At 35.8% G+C, this 7,088-nt stretch overlaps 1 pseudogene across 1 annotated transcript; it reads right to left on the bottom strand.

Moving 5' to 3' along the window:
• Positions 1 to 1,163: 1,163 nt before the first annotated feature.
• On the bottom strand, positions 1,164 to 2,317 carry LOC100997238 (annotated as a pseudogene). Its single transcript, XR_004181113.1, has one exon. The product of XR_004181113.1 is annotated as a zinc finger Ran-binding domain-containing protein 2 pseudogene (transcript).
• Between the last annotated feature and the right edge of the window lie 4,771 nt (positions 2,318 to 7,088).

The following is a 7,088-nucleotide window of genomic DNA, read 5'->3' as shown; positions in this document are numbered from 1 at the left end:
GGTAGGGCATGGTACGGGCAAAGTGGAACTGTTCCACTTATCTGTTTTGGTGTGGCTGTTCTTAGTCTTTGACTTCTCTGGGATGCTACAGCTTCTTAACTGGATTCTCATGAATGTATATTTGTCTATACTTGATTATTAAATTGGTGTTTCTCTGAGGGTATCTTTGCTGGGACATTCTATTTTTTTTATCTTGTTGACATCACTCAGTATTTGATTACAGTACACAAATTTCCTTAGTCGATAGTCCAAGAATTATTTTATGACTTTCTTATGAATACAAGTTCATGAGCCTGGAGAATGCTTTTTCCTGCTCAGTTCTCATTTTCCTTATTTTCACATTCTAAAGGAATGGTAGAATCTAAACTACTAGACAAATCATGACTAATTAAATGAGTTAATAATATATAGGAAAAGTTAGCTGAGGTCTTCCAGCATCAGCATCTCAAATTTGTATTGCATTATATTCTGTTGGATTGTACAAATTATTCCAAGCTTCAGTACATTAAATTCTCATATTAAAAATTAGAAAATTTGCATATATAACTCTCATTATGTCCCTTAATATCTGAGGGACATTCAGTCACAGCCTCTATTCATGAGTTTTCACACTGCTATAAGAAACTGCCCAAGACTGGGTAATTTATAAAGGAAAGAGGTTGAATTGACTCACAGTTCAGCATAGCTTGAGAGGCTTCAGGAAACTTTCTATCATTCCAAAAGGCAAAGGGAAAGCAAGGCACCTTTCTCACAAGGCATCAGGAAGGAGAAGGAATGCAGGAGGAGCTACTAAACATTTATAAAACCATCATATCTCATTACACACTTATTACCATGAGAATGGCGTAGGGGAAAACCGCCTCCATGATTCAATTACCTCCACTTAGTCTCTCCCTTGACACGTGGGGATTATGGGGATTAAAATTCAAGATGTGATTTTGGGTAGCAATACAGCCAATCCATATCACCGCCCAAAATGGAAATAAAACAATGCTATTACACAATCGCAGATGCAAAGGATACCAGAAACTGGTATGAAGTGTTTCTTTTTGCATATCTGCAAAACAAATTATCACATACTTAGTGACTTAAAACTACACCTATTTATTATATCACAATTCTATAAGCCACAAACCCAGGCATTTTTGACTGAATTATCTTTCTTTTTTTTTTTTTAAGATGTAAATTTTAATACATTATTTCTTTTTTGAACTTGAACGGGAACCAGAATGGGATGATCCAGAAGATGACCTGTGGTGTCTGGGTAAAGTAGTGGTGTTCCGTAGGGGTTGGCCCTGGGCTCAGGGTTGTTTAGTGTTTTCACCAATCACCTGGCTTTTGGGTGACCGTGATCTTGTTCGTCTTTTTTTGCCATCACCAGATGAAGAAGATCTAGAACGACTTCTCTTTCTGTTCCTCTCAGGAGAAGATGATGAACTTGAATAAGATCTTTTTCGTGGGGAAGAAGAGCTCCTGTGGGACCTGGAGCTGGATCTTGATTTTGACCCACGAGATCTCGAACGTTCTCTGGAACTGGAACGAGATCTTGACTGTGAACTGGAAGAACTTCTTGAACGGGACCTGGACCTAGACCTTGAACTTGAGGGGGAGGATGAGCGTGATGAAGATCGTGAATGTGAAGATCGAGACCTTGAGCGACTTCGTCTATTAGATTTCTTTTTATTACTATCTTCTTCTTCACTGGCATCAAGATTATATTTTGAGAGATCAGCATCATCTTCATCCTCATCCTCATCTAATTTGTATTTAGAAAGATCTTCATCCTCATCCTCTTCTTCTCCCTCTGATTCTTTATCTTCAACTTCCTTTAATATAGATGCAGGACCAACTGCTTTCCCTCTGTATTTTTTCTTTTTATGTCCAAACTCATTCACTATCAGATTCTTCTCTTTCTATATATTCAACATTTTCTCTTTCATTAAAACCACCACCATATCCTGTTCTTTCTTCTAATTTAGCATACTTTGGAGTATTATACATATTACACTCTGATCTTCTGGCCCAAGTCACATTGCTGCAAGTTTTACATTGCCAGTCATTAGCACTAAATAGGCCTCGGCTCTTTTCTACAAGTGTCTTTCCTATTTCAGTGCCCCCAGCTTTCATCATCTTGGCCTCAGTTGTTTTCTCCCGATCACATCGATTACAGATGGTTCTTCTAGCAAAGTTTACATTTCCACATGTTTTGTCAGGGCAAATCCAGTCCCTGTCACTGACTCGGAAATTCTTGGTCGACATCTTGAACGCCACCAGCACAGCCACCCGCAGCTATCTGAATTATCTTTCTAAGGACATCACAAGACTGAAATTAAGATGTCCACTAGGCTGTAGTCTTATATAGAGGGTCTGGGAAAATATTTGCTTATAAGCTCATCCATATTGTCGGCAAAAATCCAGAATAAGTTTCTTGGTTTATTGCTGGCTATCAGCCAGCAATTTTTCTCAGCTTCCAGTGGCCATACTCAGGTCCTGTGCTGTGGCCTACTTAAGATCAGAGTTCACAAAGTCATGGTAAATTTTTCTCATACTTGGAATTGCTTTGACTCCCTTTTTTGCTAACAGCTAGAAACAACTTTTTAGAAGGACTTGTGTGATTACATTAGGCCTATTAAAAAGCTGTCTGATTAATAAGCCATCTGAAAAACCCCTTTTGCCATGTGTATTAGTCCATTTTTATACTGCCATGAAGAAATACTCAAGACTGTGTAATTTATAAAGAAAAAGAGGTTTAACGAACTCACAGTTTCACATAGCTAGAGAGGCTTCAAAATCATGGCAGAAGGCAAAGGAGAAGCAAAGTCACATCTTACATGGCAGCAGGTAAGAGAGCGTGTGCAGAGGAAATGCCCTTTGTAAAACCATAAGATCTCATGAGACTTATTCCCTATCATGAGAACAGCACAGGAAAAACCGGCCCCCATGATTCAATTACCTCACACTGGGTCGCTCTCATGACACATGGAGATTGTGAGAGCTGCAACTCAGGATGAGATTTGGGTTGAAACACAGCCAAATCGTATCACCATGTAATGCAACAGAATCACTGGAGTAATTCCAGAGGTCAAACGTCACAGTGGAATTATATGTACCACATACATGTAAATGTTGAGCCTTAGATCCATGCCTAGGGTCCCTTTTATCTGATATCCTCTGGGTATATTTTGTTTGTATACCCCCATCCATAACAGGCATTGCTCATTTATGCAGCAAGGCTCATCCTTGCAACAATTAATGATGTTAAGGACAAGAAAGCCATTAATCCTACCTCTATTCTGTAGTAGACTATGAAGCCAGTAGTAGACTGTGAAGACCATAGTATTCTTTCTTAGAAGCAGGTGTAGGTCTTTCAAGATTCTTCAGAGTAGAGCATGGCTAAAGCAAACCACCCTTGCTATTGGCAATACAGTCTCCAATTTATGATGGCACATCTCAAGATTTCTTAAATTTACCATGGTGCAAAATCAATATACATTCAATAAGCACACTCCTTGTCTTATAGTAGGGTATATACAGATAAACTTAATATAAGTTGAAAATATGGTAAGTCAAATATTGCAACTATTGCATACTTTGCAGCCCCACTTCTTCCCCAGATGATAATCTTGTGCATGTCATCATGATGCATACAAATATGAAAATTATTTGCATACACATTTTCTCATATTGTGCCTTTCCAATTTTCAGTTGAGATATCCGGAGTACCCCATTATTCCATCTTTACAGATACCTAGGTAACAAACCTGCATGTTCTTCAAATGTATCCCAGAACTTAAAGTATAATAATACAAAAAAGCTACTGATTTTTGTACATTGATTTTTTTATTATGAAACTTTACTAAAATTGTTATCAGTTCTAGATGGCTTTTGGATAAGATGAAGGAGTTTCCTAGGTACACAATTATATAATCTGTCAAGAGAAAAACTTTGGTTTCTTTTCTTTCTTTGGATGCCTTTTATTTCTTTCTCTTGCCTGATTGCTTTGGCTAGGACTTTTTGTACTATGTGGAATAGGAATGATAAGAGCAGGCATCTTTTTCTTGTTCTTTTTCACAAGGGGAATGCTTCAATTTTACCCATTCGGTAAGCTATTGGATGTGGGTTTGCCATAAATGGCTCTTATTGTTTTCAAGAATGTTCCTTCAATGCCTGCTTTGTTTAGGGTTTATAACGTAAAAGGATGTTGGATTAGGTTGCAAGCCTTTTCTGTGTACATTGAGATGATCATGTGGTTTTTTGTTTTTAGTTCTGTTTATGTGATGAATCACGTTTATTGGTTTGCATATGTTGAACCAACCTTGCATCCCAGACATAAAATCTACCTGATGGTGGTGGATTAGCTTTTTGATATGCTACTGGATTTGATATGCTACTACTTTGTTAAGGATTTTTTTGCATCTATATTCATCAAGGATATTGACTTGTAGTCTATTGGTGTTTTGTCTCTGCCATGTTTTGGTATCAGAATAATGCTGGCCTGATAGAATGAGTTAGGGAGGAGTTTATCTTATTCAAATCTTAGGAATAATAGCAGTATGCATGGTACCAAATCTTCTTTGTACATATGCTGATACTTGGATGGGAATCCATCTGGTACAGGGTCTTTTCTTATTATTAGGTTTTCTGTTATTAATTCAATTTCTGAACTCATTATTGCTGTTTTTAGTGTTTCAGGTTTTCTTGGTTCAATACTGGTGGGTTGTATGTTTCCAGGAATTTATCCCTTTCTTCTAGATTTTCTAATTTGTGTGCGTAAAGGTGTTTGTGATAGTCTCTGTGGATTTTTTTTTTTTTCATGTTTCCATGGGGTCTGTGGTAATGTCACCTTTGTCACTTCTGATTATGTTTATTTAGATCTCTCTTTTTTCTTTATTAATGTAGTCAGCAGTTTTATCGATCTTGTTTTTTCTTTCAAAAAACAAATTTTGGTTATGTTCTTTTGTATAAACTTTTGCACCTCAGTTTTTTCAGTTCAGGTCTCTTTTGGTTATTTCTTTTCTTCTGTTAGCTTCGGTGTTGACTTGCTCTTGCTCTTGTTTTTCTATTTCCTCTAGGTATAATCTTAGGTGGTTAATTTTAGTTCTTTCTAACTTCTTGATGTAGGCAGTTAGCACTATAAAATTTCCTCTTACTGCATTTGCTGTGTCCCATAGATTCTAGTATGCTGTATCTTCCTTTTCATTAGCTTCAAAGACTCTTGATTTCTGCGTTAATTTTATTTTTTTTCTAAAAAGTGTTTCATAACAGGATTATAAATTTCCATAGAATTCTGCAGTTTTGAGAGATCTTGGTATTGATTTCTATTTTTATTTTGCTGTGCTCTGTGAGGGTGAGTATAATTTCAGTTTTGTTAAAAATTTGTTGAGGATTGCTTTAAGGCCAAGAATGTAATATATCTTAGAGTATATGCCATGTGAAGATGAGAATATCTATTCTATTTTTTGGAGAGGTGGAGTGAGGGTGGAGTATTCTGCAGATGTCTGTTAGGTCCACTTAGTCAAGTGTTGAGTTTAGGTCCTGAATATCTTTGTTAGTTTTTTTTTTGCCTTGATAATCTGTCTAACACTTTCAGTTGGGTATTGACGTTTCCCACTCTTATTGTGTCATTATTCAAGTATCTTTATAGGTATCTAAGTACTTGTTATATGAATATTGCTACATATATATATGATGGTCAAGTCTTCTTGTTAAATTTGTTCATTATTATTATGTACTGCCCTTTGCTCTTTTTGATTATTGTTGGTTTAAAGTTTTGTTTTGTCTGAGATAAGAATAGTAACCCTTGCTCTTTTCTTTTCCATTTGATTAACATATATTTCTACATGCTTTTACTTTGAACCTATAAGAGTCATTTTCTGTGAGATTGGTCTCCTAAAGGGAGCATACCGTTGGGTCTTGTTTCTTTATCCAAGTTGGCACTCAGTGCCTTTTTAGTGGGGCTTTTAGCCCATTTATATTCAATGTCAATGTTGATATATAGGGAATTGATCTTGTCATTATGTTGTTATCTGGTTGTTATGTAGACTTGATTGTATGTTTGCTTGTGTCTGTGGGCTATGTACATAAGTGTGTTTTTGTGGTGGCATATTGGTGCTGCGTTTCTCTGTTTAGCACTCCATAAGAATCACTTATAAGGTAGGTCTGCTGGATATATCACATTTTCTTTACATAGTCCACCACTAATGGTCACCTAGGTTGATTCTAAGTCTTTGATATTGTGTATTATGCTGTGATAAGCATACAAGTGCATGTGTCTTTTTAGTAAAGCAATTTATTTTCATATATATATACATATTTTTATATATACACATATTTTTATATAAACATATTTATATATACATACACACACACACACACACACACACACACAGAGTATGCTATATGAGATTACTGGTTCATGTGGTAGTTCTGTTTTAACTTCTTTGAGAATTCTCGAAACAGCTTTCCACAGTGGCTGAACTAATTTACATTTCCAGCAATTGTGCATAAGTATTCCCTTTTCTCCTCAACCTCACCAGCATCTGTTATGTTTAACTTATTAATAATGGCCATTCTTACTGGCACAACATAGTATCTCATTGTGGTTTTGATTCGTACTTATCTGACAATTAGTGATACTAAGTATCTTTTTATATATTTGTTGGCCACTTGTATGTCTTCTTTTGAGAAGTGTTTGCTCATGTCTTTTGCCCACTTTTTAATTGAGTTGATAGTTATTTCTTTGTTGATTTATTTAAGTTTCTTATGGATTCTGGATAGTAGATCTTTGATGAATGCAGTGTGCAAAAATTTCCTCCCATTCTGAGGGTTGTCGGTTTACTCTGCTAATATTTTATTTTCCTGTGCAGAAGTTCTTATATTTACTTAGGTTACATTTGTCAAGTTTTAGTTTTGAAACAATTGCTTTTGAGGACTTTGTCATAAATTCTTTCCAAAGGCCAGTGTTCAGAATGTTATTTTCTAAATTTGTTTCTAGAATGTATATAGTTTGAGATCTTACAGTTAAATATTTAATTCATCTAGAGTTAACTTTTGCATATGGTAAAAGGTAAAGGGTCCCATTTTATTTT

The sequence above is a fragment of the Papio anubis genome, unplaced genomic scaffold (genome assembly GCF_008728515.1).
Source record: "Papio anubis isolate 15944 unplaced genomic scaffold, Panubis1.0 scaffold1033, whole genome shotgun sequence".
Lineage (NCBI taxonomy): Eukaryota > Metazoa > Chordata > Mammalia > Primates > Cercopithecidae > Papio > Papio anubis.
This window is presented reverse-complemented; position numbering and strand designations above follow the sequence as displayed.